This window comes from Taudactylus pleione, unplaced genomic scaffold (genome assembly GCF_031769625.1).
Source record: "Taudactylus pleione unplaced genomic scaffold, aTauple2 ptg001547l, whole genome shotgun sequence".
NCBI classification, from domain to species: domain Eukaryota; kingdom Metazoa; phylum Chordata; class Amphibia; order Anura; family Myobatrachidae; genus Taudactylus; species Taudactylus pleione.
The window spans coordinates 332,082-348,674 of NW_028285944.1; the positions used below are offsets into that span (position 1 = coordinate 332,082).

Consider the following 16,593-nt stretch of genomic DNA (forward strand, 5'->3'; position numbering starts at 1 on the left):
CATGTGGTAGGGAATATAGATTGTAAGCTCCACTGGGGCAGGGACTGATGTGAATGGTCATATATTCTCTGTAAAGTGCTGAGGAATATATGTGCGCTATATAAATAACTGGTAATTAATAAATAATAAAATACATATGTGTAAAAATGAGATATTTATGTAAAAAAAAGTTTTACTATGTGGAGAAGATGTTTCCATAGCAACCAGAATCTAATTCTGAGGCTTCGAGTCCAGATACAACATGAAGTCAAACATGGCTGATTAGTCAGTATCATACTATCTTTTCTTTACCACAGTTGTCATAAATGTACCCAGTTTATTTAATACAACGATAAAGTGCACAATTGTGCTGCAACCCATAACAACCAATCAAATCCTAGATGTCTTTTTTTTAGTGGTTTAGAAAATGAAAGCAAGCATCTGATTGGTCGAGATAGATTCCTTCGTATATGCATGCCCAAAGACATTTTATTATTGAGAACCTTTCACATTGCCTTTATGATTGTCTATCACGTAGTGCAGGGTGCTTTGGGTCCGATTCAGCTGCGTTAGCACGTACCCGGCCGATGCAAAATATGCTAATGAATACAACCGCAGTACTATACAGTGTTCGCAAATACGCGCTATAGCGCGCATTTTACTCGGAAATGGACACAGGGGACTCACTTTTTCAAAAGGGGTGGGTCCCCAGGGACAAGCTCCACCAGGATTGGCTAGTTGTAAATTGATTGACAGCTCCCTGGCCCAGCAGCAGGGAGTCCCTATTGCTGATGAGCGGGGTTGACGAGCGGAGGCTGGTTACCCCAGGGAGGAGCAGAACGCGGGCAGCAGAAAGTAGTCTGCAGCCGTTGCCGCGTCCGCGCTGCCCCCTGGCTATTCCCCTAGCTGCAAGAAGCCCTCAGAGGTTCTGCGGCTGAGCTGGAGCAAAGCCAAGGTGGTGCTCTTCTCTTCAGGGGATTTCACCAAGCGGGCGGCCGAGGTACGGCCCTTGTCCCCGGGCAGGCAGCAGCAGAGCGTGAACGCGGTGCCGGGGAAGAGGAGAGCGGGGAGTGTGGCGGAGTGGAAGCCGGGGAGCTGGAGCAGGAGAACCTGCTGCAGGCCGCTGAGGTGAGAAAGGGGAGGGAGCTGCCAGTGGTGGGACCAGGGCTCCACGGTCCCCTCCGTATCCCCGGCCGGTCTTTGAATTGAATCACTCGCAAACGGAGCAGTAAATCAGAGGCGGAAGCGTCACGGGCTGTGATCATGGAGTCCGGGACTGCAGGAGGACAGTGCCCGGGAGGAACCAATACCCAGGTGACTGAGACCGTGTGCTGCCTAAATAAACTTGCATCCGCACCAGCTGTGTGGGGGTGCTGCGGAGGCTAACGGCTAACACTCTGCAATTAATCAATGTGGCATGCGCGCAGGGGGATCCGGAGGGTAGTCCCTCAGGACTGATAGTGTTCATAATCAGTTAGCGCCTTATCTCTTTCCTAACCCCCAGCACTTGCCTGCCCCTAAGCCCCTCCTTACCCTAGAACTGCCTGCTCCTAACCCATTTCTTAACTCCCAGTACTGCCCAGCTGCTATATACCCTTATCCCCGTCCTTCCCCAGCACTGCATGCCGCTAATACTCTCCTTGCCCCCTAGTACTGCCCCATCTGCTATCTACCCTTATCCCCTCCCTACTTCCAGTACTGCGTGCCCCTAACCCCTTCCTTACTCCCTAGTACTGCCCCAGCAATCTACCCTTATCCCCATCACTACATGCCCTTAAACCCCTCCTTGCCCCCTAGTACTGCGCCAGCTGCTTATCCTCCCTACTTCCAGTGCTGCATGCCCCTAACCCCCTCTTTGCCCCCTAGTACTGCCCCAGCTATCTACACTTATCCCCACCCTATCCCCAGCACGGCGTGCCCCTAACTCCCTCTTTGCCCCCCAGTACTGATCCAACTGCTATCTACACTTAACCCCCTTCCTACCCCAACTGCAACATGCTCTTACCCGCCTCTACCCCCTCCCTGCACCAACTTCTCCCTGCCCTTACACCCCTTTACTCAAACTGTTACTTGTGCCCAACACTGTTCCAACTGCTGCCTGCCCTCACCCCCCTCCCTACCCACAGCATTGTCTACCCTTAACCCCCTCTACCCCCAGCTCTATCCCAACTGCTTCCTACACTTAACCTCCTCTACCCCAACTGATACCTGCCCCCAGTACTGTTCCAACTGCTGCCTGCCCTCACCCCCTCTCTGCCCACAGCACTGCACCTGTTGACCATGTAAGATCAAGGCAATGTAATTATAAGCTTTATCCGCACTGTAATCTGAGTGACTTCCCATGATCTATGTGCATGGCATGTGGGGTGGTCTGATGCTCAAAAGCATAATAATATGAGATGGGACCCAGAAACTCTGGAGTAGGACCCCAATTGGTTAAAGTGAGGGGTCCCTGGGACCCACAATTTTTTTAGCTGAGCGCGATCACTGACTATACCTAGACGCCCACCACTGTATAAAGCCGTTCACTTCCCATGATGAACTTCCGCAAGCCAACGAAAACATCGGTAACATCGAGTAACATCGGAACCATTCGCACAGTTGTGGTTGACCTGACCCTGCCGCACAAGCTGCTAAACTTCCGGTCACCAACTAGACCTCTGCCAGCGTATGCAATCGCAGGGACTTAATTATGCACGCCCCTGTAACGGCGTTTAAACGCACAAGCACGCCTGCGTTCCGCCGACCACGCACACTCTCCACCCCCGAATGGTCACTTCATGTCACTCAATATGTGATGAGAGTGCGTGCTCTCTGCGGTCGCTTCTCGATCGCGGCGGCCGGTTTGCACACGCTCACTGTGATGCATACGCATGCAAAGAATGCAAACATCGACTGCGCAAACGCAGCCGTGCGGTCCAGCCTGAATAAGGCCCTTTATGCGTTTAGGAAACAAAAACAGAAAAACCTTCAGGGTTCCTGGGTGCCCCCAATCGCCTGGAAGACTCCATGCAATACAGCGCAGTCTCTGTGCGCTATGCTGCGCTGTAGGCCGACATTCCCCCTCACCTCACGTAAGCACATCCACTCTGGCTGTTAGGGAATCAGGAAACATGAATGCCTGGCAGTCAGGAGTTAATTAAACAAAGCCCTGGAATACAGCGGTAATGTGAGCCCCTCATACATAGAAAGTGCCATGTGTTTTACATTCACGGCTCTCCAAAAAGACTTTAGTAGGACACCCATCAAGTCAGATACTCTGAAACATGCAGAAAATGAGCAATAAGGCAGAATCGGATACCCTATGATCAGCAACCTCCCAAACAATCTATGCTGGGAAATGTCGTCTGGCCAATGAAAATCATCATCAATTATACTAAGGCCCTGACTTATCATAAATCACATTTATAGAGACTGCAGGACAGAACTACTACTGTCAGGTTCTATTCAGTGCCAAGAGGAACATTTGTGACATGTACACTATATATATATATATATCTATATCCTTGTGTACTTTACAGACTCATTGCAGAGAGAACCCAATGAAAGTTTTAAATGGCACTTGTGTACTTTACGTACACAAGTACCGAAAGTTGTCCCCACCTAAAGAAGAAAGTTGGCCCCTCGCAAGCTCGCCACAAGGTTATATTCCCCCTCTGTGCCCACTTGGATGGTAGGGAATGACGCTGGAAACTGGGAATGACGCTGGACACTGGCTGATGACATCAGGGTTCTCTCCGTGAAGGGGATTTAAACATTATCATGACTGATAATAATAATACACAAGTACCGAAAGTTGTCCCCACCTAAAGAAGAAATTTGGCCCCTCGCAGGCTCGCCACAAGGCTATATTCCCCCTCTGTGCCCACTTGGATGGTAGGGAATGACGCTGGACACTGGGAATGACACTGGACACTGGCTGATGATGTCAGGGCCCTCTCCGTGAAGGGGATTTAAACATTAAATATATATATATATATATATATATACAGTCAGGTGCATAAATATTGGGACATTGACAGAATTTTCATATTTTGGCCTCTATTCACCACCACAATGGCTTTGAAATGAAACATACAAGATGTGTTTTAACTGCAGACTTTCAGATTTAATTTGAGGGTAATTACATCCAAATCTGGTGAACGGTGTAGGAATTACAACGGTTTCTATATGTGCCTCCCACTTTTTAAGGGGCCAAAAGTAATCCGACTATAAACTCAAAAGCTATTTCATGGACAGGTGTGGGCTATTCCCTCATTATTTCATTATCAATTAAGCAGGTAAAAGGTCTGGAGTTGATTCTAGGTGTGACATTTGCATTTGGAATCAGTTGCTGTCGACTCTCAATATGAGATCCAAAGAGCTGTCGCTATCAATGAAGCAAGCCATCATTAGGCTGAAAAATCAAAACAAACCCATCAGAGAGATAGCAAATACATTAGGTGTGGCCAAATCAACTGTTTGGAACATTCTTAAAAAGAAAGAACGCACCAGAGAGCTCAGCAACACCAAAAGACCCGGAAGACCACGGAAAACAACTGTGGTGGATGACGGAAGAATTATTTCCCTGGTGAAGAAAAAACCCCTTCACAACAGTTGGCCAAATCAAGAACACTCTCCAGGAGGTAGGTGTATATTGTCAAAGTCAACAATCAAGAGAAGACTTCACAAGAGTGAATATAGAGGGTTCACCACAAGATGTAAACCATTGGTAAGCCACAAAAACAGGAAGACCAGATTAGAGTTTGCCAAACAACATCCAAAAAAGCCGTTACAGTTCTGGAACAACATCCTATGGATAGATGAGACAAAGATCAACTTGTACCCGAGTGATGGGAAGAGAAGAGTATGGAGAAGGAAAGGAACTGCTCATGATCCAAAACATACCACCTCATCAGTGAAGCATGTAGTGCCATGGCGTGGGCATGTATGGCTGCCAATGGAACTGGTTCCCTTGTATTTATTGATGATGTGACTGCTGACAAAAGCAGCAGAATGAATTCTGAAGTGTTTCGGGCAATATTATATGCTCATATTCAGTCAAATGCTTCAGAACTCATTGGACGGCGCTTCACAGTGGAGATGGACAATGACCCGAAGCATACTGCAAAAACAACCAAAGAGTTTTTTTAAGGCTAAAAAGTGGAATGTTATGCAATGGCCAAGTCAATCCCCTTACCTGAATCCGATTGAGCATGCATTTCACTTGATGAAGACAAAATTGAAGGGAAGATGCCCCAAGAACAAGCAGGAACTGAAGACATTTGCAGTAGAGGCCTGGCAGAGCATCACCAGGGATGAAACCCAGCGTCTGGTGATGTCTATGCGTTCCAGACTTCAGGCTGTAATTGCCTGCAAAGGATTTGTAACAAAGTATTAAAAAGTGAAAGTTAGATTTAGGATTGTTTAGTTTGTCCCATTACTTTTGGCCCCTTAAAAAGTGGGAGGCACATATAGAAACCGTTGTAATTCCTACACCATTCACCTGATTTGGATGTAATTACCCTCCAATTAAATCTGAAAGTCTGCAGGTAAAACACATCTTGTTTGTTTCATTTCAAAGCCATTGTGGTGGTGAATAGAGGCCGAAATATGAAAGTTCTGTCAATGTCCCAATATTTATGCACCTGACTGTAAATATATATATATATATATATATATATATATATATATATTTATTTACTATGATATAATGTCCTGGGCCATAATGTATTTTCCATAAGATAATAAAGTCCCTCTTGAGTGCCTCCTTTCTACATATGCTGCATATATATATATATATATGTGTGTATATATATATATATATATATATATATATAAATATATTCATTATATTTCTATAGATCCACCCCCAGTTCCTGAACCTACTTTTCTAGAAAAATAGCCCTGTGTATATATATATATATATATAATAATGAAAAAATATAATAATTTGACTCTCCATAATCTTTCTGTGGAACTGATTACACCCCGTGAACCCCCTATGTGCAGTTATAGTATACGTGTCGCACACAGTGAAGGCGGACATTCTGTTGATGGTATACAATCTACATTGTATACAATCTACGTTGATAGGCTGAATTGTCATGAACATTGGTTCGGGCCACACAACATATCTGAATCTACACGCAGGACCTTTGCCATAATATTTGTACTGCCAAATCAATGCATCCAAGGTAACAGGGACACCTAGTGGCCAAATTAATGTGATAATTGCAACGTTAGTGGGCCATTAGCTGGAAACATAGCCCTGACATTCCAATAACATCCCTGTTTACAAATCACACAGGGCTCTGAAGGGATCAGTAACGCCCCTCCTGGGAGTTAGGACGGTACACAGACTGGCATCAGAATACACGTCTTCACTCTCCCTTAGAAAGACTGTTGACTTCATTGTCCTTAAGGAGAATATCTTTGATTGGTATTGTAAAATGTTTCCTAACACTGAAGTCATGTTCCTTCACTAAACCAAAGAACTTCATTATCATTTAAGGAGCTGTGAGCAGACCTGCAAATCACCACTTCCTTATATGTCCCTTCAGCTAACTGTGCATACAGAATCCACGTGTATTAATAGATACAGTCAAATCCACAAACAATATACAAAATATACACAGTTTGCAAACAAAAAACAGCAGCATGGGCAAGAGTCTCCCATCCCACCTCCAGGATGAGGGTCGGAATCACACCACCCTCCTAGATCCTTGAGTTTTACGTGTGACCCGTTTTGGCACAACTCCAAATTTTAACAAATGGTAGAAAAAAAGTAGAATATTATTAAACACGTAAATAAAGATTTCATGATGAGTCGAAGGTTAGGTACACACTGGAGCGATGTCGGGACGATTTGCTGTTTCGTAACGACATATCGCCGCCATCTCTCAGTGTGTACGCATGATTGCGCCCTCCTGTGGTCACTAGCAAAGGTGGCCAGGTTTGATGTCCTGTACATCAAACCAAGCGAGATCGCTAGCAGCCATGAGGTGCATTGTTAATGTATGATGTAACGGTGATCGTTCCGTCGTTCATTAAAGTCGTCCAGAGTGGGCGCACAATCACTTTTCACTGGCATTCGTTCCGTGTGTACTCAGCCTTAGATTCCTGGCTGGTGTTTCATAACAGTTTCTTCCCAATATAGAAAGTCAAAGGAAGAGATGTGCAATGAAGAGACAGTGAGGTGCTGTGATGAAAGACTGGGGTGCAGTGATAAAACAATGAGGTGCAGTGATGAAAGAGTTGGTTGCAGTGATAAAACAATGAGGGGCTGTGATGAAAGAGTTGGGTGCAGTGATGAAAGAGTTGGGTGCAGTGATAAAACAATGAGGTGCTGTGATGAAAGAGTTGGGTGCAGTGATGAAAGAGTTGGGTGCAGTGATAAAACAATGAGGTGCTGTGATGAAAGAGTGAGGTGCAGTGATGAAAGAGTTGGGTGCAGTGATAAAACAATGAGGTGCTGTGATGAAAGAGTTGGGTGCAGTGATAAAACAATGAGGTGCAGTGATGAAAGAGTTGGGTGCAGTGATAAAACAATGAGGTGCAGTGATGAAAGAGTTGGGTGCAGTGATAAAACAATGAGGTGCTGTGATGAAAGAGTTGGGTGCAGTGATGAAAGAGTTGGGTGCAGTGATAAAACAATGAGGTGCTGTGATGAAAGAGTTGGGTGCAGTGATAAAACAATGAGGTGCTGTGATGAAAGAGTTGGGTGCAGTGATGAAAGAGTTGGGTGCAGTGATAAAACAATGAGGTGCTGTGATGAAAGAGTTGGGTGCAGTGATGAAAGAGTTGGGTGCAGTGATAAAACAATGAGGTGCTGTGATGAAAGAGTTGGGTGCAGTGATGAAAGAGTTGGGTGCAGTGATGAAAGAGTTGGGTGCAGTGATGAAAGAGTTGGGTGCAGTGATAAAACAATGAGGTGCTGTGATGAAAGAGTTGGGTGCAGTGATGAAAGAGTTGGGTGCAGTGATAAAACAATGAGGTGCTGTGATGAAAGAGTTGGGTGCAGTGATGAAAGAGTTGGGTGCAGTGATAAAACAATGAGGTGCTGTGATGAAAGAGTTGGGTGCAGTGATGAAAGAGTTGGGTGCAGTGATAAAACAATGAGGTGCTGTGATGAGAGAGTGAGGTGCAGTGATGAAAGAGTTGGGTGCAGTGATGAAAGAGTGAGGTGCAGTGATGAAAGAGTGAGGTGCAGTGATGAAAGAGTGGGGTGCAGTGATGAAAGAGTGAGGTGCAGTGATGAGTGGGGTGCAGTGATGAAAGAATGAGGTGCAGTGATGAAAGAGTGGGGTGCAGTGATGAAAGAGTGAGGTGCAGTGATGAAAGTGAGGTGCTGTGATGAAAGAGTGAGGTGCAGTGATGAAAGTGAGGTGCTGTGATGAAAGAGTGAGGTGCAGTGATGAAAGAATTAGGTGCAGTGATGAAAGAGTGAGGTGCAGTGATGAAGAATGAGGTGCAGTGATGAAAGAGTGAGGTGCAGTGATAAAACAATGAGGTGCAGTGATGAAAGAGTGGGGTGCAGTGATGAAAGAGGTGCAGTAATGAAAGAATGAGGTGCAGTGATGAAAGAGTGAGGTGCAGTGATAAAACAATGAGGTGCAGTGATGAAATAGTGAGGTGCAGTGATGAAAGAATGAGGTGCAGTGATGAAAGAGTGGGGTGTAGTGCTGAAAGAATGAGGTGCAGTGATAAAAGAATGAGGTGCAGTGATAAAGAGTGAGGTGCTGTGATGAAAGAATGAGGTGCAGTGATGAAGCAGTGAGTACAGTGATAAAAGAGTGAGGTGCAGTGATGAAGTAGTGAGTGCAGTGATGAAAGAGTGAGGTAGTGATGAAGCAGTGAGTGCAGTGATAAAACAATGAGGTGCAGTGATGAAAGAGTGGTGCAGTGATAAAAGAATGAGGTGCAGTGATGAAAGAGTGAGGTGCAGTGATGAAAGAGTGAGGTGCAGTGATGAAAGAATGAGGTGCAGTGATGAAAGAATGAGGTGCAGTGATAAAACAATGAGGTGCAGTGATGAAAGAGTGGGGTGCAGTGATGAAAGAATGAGGTGCAGTGATGAAAGAATGAGGTACAGTGATGAAGCAGTGAGTGAAGTGATAAAACAATGAGGTGCAGTGATAAAAGAGTGAGGTGCTGTGATGAAAGAATGAGGTGCAGTGATGAAGCAGTGAGTACAGTGATAAAAGAGTGAGGTGCAGTGATGAAGTAGCGAGTGCAGTGATAAAAGAGTGAGGTGCTGTGATGAAAGAATGAGGTGCAGTGATGAAGCAGTGAGTACAGTGATAAAAGAGTGAGGTGCAGTGATGAAGTAGTGAGTTCAGTGATGAAAGAGTGAGGTAGTGATGAAGCAGTGAGTGCAGTGATAAAACAATGAGGTGCAGTGATGAAGCAGTGAGTGCAGTGATGAAAGAATGAGGTGCAGTGATGAAAGAGTGAGGTGCAGTGATGAAAGAGTGAGGTGTAGTGATGAAAGAATGAGGTGCAGTGATGAAAGAATGAGGTGCAGTGATGAAGCAGTGAGTGCAGTGATAAAACAATGAGGTGCAGTGATGAAAGAGTGAGGTGCAGTGATAAAAGAGTGAGGTGCAGTGATGAAAGAATGAGGTGCAGTGATGAAGCAGTGAGTGCAGTGATAAAAGAGTGAGGTGCAGTGATGAAGTAGTGAGTGCAGTGATGAAGAAGTGAGTGCAGTGATGAAAGAGTGAGGTGCAGTGATGAAAGAATGAGGTGCAGTGATGAAAGATATTAGATGCAGTGATAAAAGAGTGAGGTGCAGTGATGAAAGAATTAGATGCAGTGATAAAAGAGTGAGGTGCTGTGTTCAATGTCAAGTGCAACCAAGGTCACTGGTGCTGTGTGATGAAAGTCACCTCTGTGTCAGCACTCAGCATTTCTGACCTTCTTGCTGCTGATCCCCTGCCTTGAGGAGCACAGTAGACTGTTACCTATAACCAGGTGAATCCCCACTAGACCATTGCACTGTACTACACTACTAGAAACCGTGACTTGCAGCTTCAGTCTTGCTGCACCTCATCAATGCAATATACAGACACTGGCACAAATCAGAATCCATCTGCTGTTCACAGAACAGAACATATAGACATCTCATCTATAACCATAGTATTGCCGCACAAACCACAAATACAAGGGATCTTATTATGAGATTGTGGGTGCAGAAACGCAAATGACCCCTCGCATGTCCCTCATCCTAACCAAACACCCAGAGCTGTCGTCGTATTGCCATAAATACAGCCGGACATGTCGAGCCATACATCCAGCCTGCAGGTAGTTGCTTTAATCTTACTAGAGCTCATCAGTGCAAACCATGGAAAAAGACAGCGTAGGACTCGTTACCCTTCCCACACCGACCATGCTGCCTACTTGCGATTATAAGAAGGAAAAATGTTTTGACTCAAAAAAAATAACTTGAAATGAGAGATAACAATGCACAAAGGATGGGCACACAGGAAGCAGCAATTAGTCATGCTACAATTAATCCAGATGCACTATCCAAGTCATCACAACAAATCCAGAATATACAGCAATCTACAGATCTGTTCTCCCTATGAATATTTGTCTTTTGGACATGTATAGACAAGCGATGCTGTCTATACATGCTTCCCATACATCCTTATACCGAGTATCTTACATCTGAGTCACAAGTAATAATGTCTCAATACATAAGCCCTCAGGGCACCATCTGCAGCCACAAAAATAGTCAGTGGGCGTTTCCATTTATGTACCTTTCTCTTTTTTGAAAATGATAAATGAAAAACACATGGGGTTCATTCTGAACAATCTATAGCACGCAATATCTTGTCATGGTGTGTCAGGTTATCGGGAGGGTGACGTCACCGGCTGGTAAAACTAAACACTATGCAGGGCCATAAGGGCAGGGGGCCTGATTAAAGTTGTACGCTTATGCCGTCGCTGTCTTGTGTCTGTGTACGCAGCTGCATTGCGAAAATATAATGTCGCAGCCGCCGGTAGATGTATTGAGACGCCCACCTGCGGCATTTACAAAGACCCAGCACCAGACGCAGATCATACGATTGTCGCAGTCCTGACTAAGCCTCTTCTCCCGCAGAATGGCCGTGGGAACTGAGATGCCTATGCCATATTTTGTGCATTCGAGATCACAGTTGCGATGCCCCTGAAACGGTTTCAGCACTCCCGCGCTCTTTGCCGCCACTCCGTTACCTCCACAAACGCTTCCTGACTGGCGATAACACTGCAAATATTAGCTGCGAGCAACTACAGTAATGTACATTGACGCGACTTAGACACGCGCATATTGACAATAATCGCTTAACTTTGAAAACATCTACATAGCGCACATCTTCCGATCAGGCCTAGGGTTCCTAAAATATCACACACTGGGCCTGATTCAGAGTCGTACAACTGCGCTTGCGTATGTGTCGTAATGTGCAAACCAGTCATTGCGGTCGGAAATCGTGCGCTCGCAAAACAGCGAGAGGCTGCTAACTGGATTGACAGAATGTACCATTTGTGGGTAGTAACAGGGGAAGGTGCTTGAAAACGGGGGAGTGGAGATCCGAACGCAGGCGTGCCTAACGGTCAAAAGGGCGTTTAATGGGAGTGCATAATTAGTAAAAGAGCGTCATCGACCACGTCACTTGGTTGTCTTTTAGCCTGAACTGCTCGCAGTGATAGCGGGAAGTAAATCCTACCACAAGCACTGCAAGCAGTTCAGATGCTGTTCGATGTTCCCGATTAATCTAATAAATACCGGAGATGACGTGTGTTGCGAACGGCAAAGGGGCGTCTTTACAAAATAGCAAGCGCATTTTTCGTTTGCCTGTTCAGACATAGAGGCGTCAACAAACCGCAAAGAGCGAGCGCTCAATTTAAATAGCCGGCCCCTTTTTTGGAAAGACCGTCCGCAAATAGCGTCCGGCTCTGAATCAGGCCCACTATTCCATACATGCTCATTTGTCCCTATTGCAGGCTACTCAGTGCAGAGTGACAACAACAAGGTGTTAATTTCTCACCCCCCCCTCTTCTCTTTCACATATCCTGTCCCTCCTTTTTCTCACCCCTTCTGTCCCTCTCTTTCTTCCTTCTGTCTATATTTATAACATAGATAATGAGCCCTACCTCACTACCTCTCTAACAATCAACAAGAAAGCACATCCCCTTATCATGGTTTAGTGGAACAGACTTGTGTATGGCGCGAGACACCATACAGCGCGACTGAGCCACTCCAAGCAGAGTAGCGCAACTTTTTTTTTTACATTTTGCATCTTATTCGCATCGCAGACGTAGCGAAACACCGCTGAGAGTGTACCAGAGACGCTGGGCTGATACTTTAGCCGCACAGGAATTTGTTTTAAATAAGTACAATGTTGCACAATAAAACTTGGCGTGATAAAAATCGGCGGCCGCTGCATCGCAGCACTTTGTACACAGATTCAGACCCCTTCGCACATTCCTTCGTACAAATGTCGCACCTGAAACTGGACAGTGCAATCTAGCAAAGTTAGTTTTCTCGCTTCCAGCTGTTTTATTTGCGCAAAAAAGTTGCAGCTTTTGAGAGGAAAAACTGTTTTGTACGGCTGAGTCGCCCAGAACCTCAGAGACGCGTGACTGAAGCCACACTGTATGAGGACACATCTGTGTAAGCAGCACATGGCTCTCCAGCTGTTGTGGAACCACAGATCCCAGAATTCCTCCATGCTGATGCTTGTAGTATTACATTGAATCCCAATAGTTTCCTACTTCTATAGAACAGTGTTTATGTTTAATTTGATGTTTTACTATGTTGAGGCAGAAAAAAAAAGTTTGTCATCATGAATGCTGCCATATTTCTGAGAATGTCTATCCCACGTTCCACGTAAACTGGATGAGTAAAAAAAAAAAAACTATGCTATGCCAGAACTGACAGCTCAGAGTTAATTGTGTGCACTTGTTTATGTATCCTATTCAAACATTACAGCAAGGTAATTTCACTTTTTGTAGTGTCAGTCTCTGTGAGAAATACTCATGGCAGCTCCAAGAAATGCATACCCTAAAAACTAATGCAGATCATTATATTTGGCCTATTTGGAAGGAGGTATTGCCTATAGCCACCAATCAGAGTCAAGCTTCTATTTTCCTAGTAAAACTTGGAAAATGAATGCAGATTTCTGATTGGTAGCTACCTGCAAAACAATCTTTTCTACACATATTATCTTTCCTTAATTGTCCCAACTATAGTCTCAGGGCAGGGCAGAGAGACGCCTTTGTCCCAGCGACAAATCTCATTATAAAGAGCATATGCGTGTCAATTAGTGATGATAATAGCATCTAAGGAGCGAAGGCATTCAGCGAGCAAGAATAAGGGGCTTGTCGCCCTATTCAGATGCAAAATTCTTGTTGTGGTGCATGCTATATGCAGCGTAGCAGTCAGTATAGTGTTTATTATTATTGTATTGTCCTGCTTTTAATTTACCGACTGGCAAATAGGCCTATGTAACTTATTTTTACCACTTGCCGGTACATTTTATGACAGTTGGCAAGCATGCATTTGCCCTTGTCCATAACACATGTACTACAAAGTCCTTCATCTTGCCGTAGCCCGTGAGCGAGATCAGGTTTCTGTGTGTAGAAAGCATTATTGGAACAATAGATTGGGAGACAGCGTTTCAGTGCACACAAAATAACGTTAATCGTCCTTTTCACGTTAAGGACACGGATGCAGCATGTGCTTACTTCTCCAGCCCGAACTAAATAAAGCTTCTGTCCGTCTGCAAATAGCAGGGGCCAGACATAGATTTAAAACGGTTAATTCTCCTTATATGTCCCTCCACATAAGACAGCTCACAACGTAGAATGCTAAATTGTTCCCACTGTTCCATAGTGACCAATTATTATAAATCTTTCCACAACCCATAACGGCAGGCCAGCAATACCGATGCATCTCCGCACTGATCTGCAATTCACATCAGGACCCATAGTCCAAATCTCTGCACCTCTATATAGCCAACTTCATGGATAATGTGAACCAAATATGGTAGCTGTGATAATCATTAATTGCCTAGAGCTCTGGTAAACGTGTTACTGGCTGGTGTGATGGATGGGGTGGGAGAAATCCACTGCACTGGGTCTATAAGAACTCCAAAATATGTAAAGGTAACAAAAAAAAAAAAAAAATTAGGAAGGTCAAAGCGGTTTATGAGAATTGCCACGCAGAACAGATAATAATACATTTACTGCAAAAAGTAAAAAAAATACATCTGAGTTAAATGTCACCATTATTTAAAAATTATTATTAATATGTATTTAACGTGACATGCATATTGCATGTGCATTTTGGGAATATTTTAAAATAAGAATATAAAATAATGATAATAATAATAGCAGTATAAAATAATAATAATAATAGTATAAAATAATAATAATCATAGTATAAAATAATAATAATCAGAGTATAAAATAATAATAGTATAAAATAATAATAATAATAATAATAGAAAATAATTATAATGATGATAATAATAGTAGTATAAAATAATAATAATAATAGTATAAAATAATAATAATATAAAATAATTATAATAATGATAATAATAGTAGTATAAAATAATAATATTATGTATACTGGAAGAATTGCCCCCTGCTCTCAGTGAGACTCTGTGCAGCACATGTGGCACCAGTGAGCAGACTCCAAATGCAAAGTCCAAGTGCCATGTTGGCAATGCATGTCATATATGCCCCAGCCTAGATGCCCCCAGCTACCCCAGCCCGTGCATCCTGGCACAGTGTCACGCTGCTTCTCGCCAGGCAGGATGGGACCAGCCTGCACACGAGTCCTAGCAGTCTGCAGCCTGCTCTTGCACACAAAGGGAGACCTTTACCTCTCAGACGTGTCCCAGGGAGAAAGTTTCCGTGCAGGGGCGGCAGGAGCCGGCCGGGGGGCTGTTCATGGTCCCCTCTTGCAGAGCAGGGAGGGCAGGACGGTCCCGGTCCCTAACAATCAGCCCCATTCACTGGAATGAGAGGAATGTGTGTGCAGCCCCGGGTCCTAGTGCCTGACGCTCAACTTAACGCCTGCCGCCCCAGGTCCTAGTGCCGTAGTGTTGTTTCTCATGCCGTGTGAAGTGCCCTATTATCAACCAATCATATTTCTACTAGCCATTTTATAGACTTTACTAAATAAATGATGGCTAGAAGCTGATTGGCTGTCACGATGAGCAACGGTGTTGTATCATTAAAACTTTTTCTATGGTGATTGAATATCGTTATTTTTATGGTGTGCTGGTCTGGTCCTCTGCGAGCTGGCTGCTTGGGACCTGTTTGATATCGGCTTTATCAGACCTGGCACCTATTTATTATTGAAGTGACTGTGTGCGTTCCTTATTTTTTCTATATATATATATATATATATATGTCAACATGTCCCATTTGTCACTGACGGATAATGTAATGTAAGCTTTTTTTTTCTATCGATCACTTCAATATTTAAAAATAATTATGTCAGAAATTCAGTAGTAAGACTAAAATCATTGAACTCAGGAGCTGATTCAGAGCCGCTTGCTAGATGCGATCGCTCGCACGATGTGTATACAAATTGCGTAGGCAGTGCAATCGCACAGCAATGCATTAGCACGCCCAGTATTTCTTAGAGAGTGATCACATAGTGTATGCAGACACCCACCAGCCTGTTTTAAGATGCCCACTTTTGCACATCATGTCCAGGAAGTATATGCAACCATCGGTACATCGGAATGCAACCATCGGTACATCGGATGCGATCGCAGCGCTTGAGGTTGACCATTCCTTGCTGCAAGCACTGGGAGCACTTCAGTGTAAAAACAAGCCAGGTGACATGTACTATGATGCTGTCTTATAATTATGCACACCTCTAATACGCCGTTGAGATGCTCAGGCACGCCTGCGTTTGCACCGCCACTCCCCCTTTTTAATGGCCAGCCCCTGTTACCACCTACAAATGGCTTCCCCTGTCACTCACTCTGCTGTGCTGTCTATGTGCAGCGAGCGAATGCATTGTGAACTTTCGCTAAGGTATGCTGATGCGCACAATGCATACACATCGGCAGCAGCAAGAGTATGCATCTTAGCGAGCGGGTCTGAATCTGGCCCTCAGTGTACGCCTGCCCATTATTATTCGTGCTGATCAGTATAATCAATGCCTGCTTACTACCGGAGTCCAGGTATCTCACGTTCTACCAATGCCAGCCTCGCAGGGTGCAGTCACCTATCACTGTAATAAATACCTGTCACCATGGGTGCTGGTGCTTAATACTATAACCAGTGTCTGCTCCCTGGCTTCATTATAATGCTCTCTTCTATATACAGTGTGTTCTGTCAGTTGAACAAACATGACTTCATCCTGACCCTATGGAACCAAATGTAAACGGACAGTACTGAGCAGTGGTGACAGAGGGATTCACTACTGTACGCAACTGCGTATGCAATAGTGATTACGCGTGCATTTCAATTGCGATAGTATGCTAATTCTTTGCGATCGCTTTTCCCTCGCAGCACTACACATGGATGCCCACTTTACTTACCACACATCCGTAATGTTTAGCAGGACTGCGAAACCATCGGTACAATCGAGTACCTCACGCACACTTGCACAAGCCCTGACCT

At 44.5% G+C, this 16,593-nt stretch overlaps 1 protein-coding gene across 2 annotated transcripts in view; it reads right to left on the reverse strand.

The window, feature by feature from the left end:
* AMOTL1 (angiomotin like 1) overlaps positions 1-16,593 on the reverse strand; it is a 157,046-nt gene that overhangs the window by 70,916 nt on the left and 69,537 nt on the right. Inside the window, exon 1 of one of the 2 annotated variants that reach the window (XM_088463995.1) lies at positions 14,835-14,936. The exons of the other annotated variant lie outside the window; for it this stretch is intronic. The gene's annotated coding sequence lies outside the window, so the exon portion shown is untranslated. Of the gene's footprint in view, positions 1-14,834; positions 14,937-16,593 lie in introns of those variants that run through there. 2 annotated transcript variants of the gene reach the window in all.